This window comes from Apaloderma vittatum, unplaced genomic scaffold (assembly GCF_000703405.1).
Source record: "Apaloderma vittatum isolate BGI_N311 unplaced genomic scaffold, ASM70340v1 scaffold26422, whole genome shotgun sequence".
Taxonomy (NCBI): Eukaryota; Metazoa; Chordata; class Aves; order Trogoniformes; family Trogonidae; genus Apaloderma; species Apaloderma vittatum.
Genome location: NW_009705628.1, coordinates 1 through 246, shown reverse-complemented (window position 1 = coordinate 246; position 246 = coordinate 1).

Here is a 246-nt window from a genome sequence, read left to right as displayed (position 1 = left end):
CCCGGGCGAGGGACAGCACGAACCTGCCCCTCCGTGTCCCAAGGAAGGGACGGCTTTTTTAATGCTTTTGTTGTTCTTTGGAGTTGAAAGGAAGAGCTTGAAAGCCCCTCGGGAGGTTTGGGAGAAGAGCCACAGAAATACAGAATCAGACCCCCTTAGCCCCCACACCCCCGTGTCCCAGTATGTTCCAGCATCGCCAGGAGGGTCCTGGTGGGAATCGCTGAAGTTCAAAGTCGTTCTGCTGCC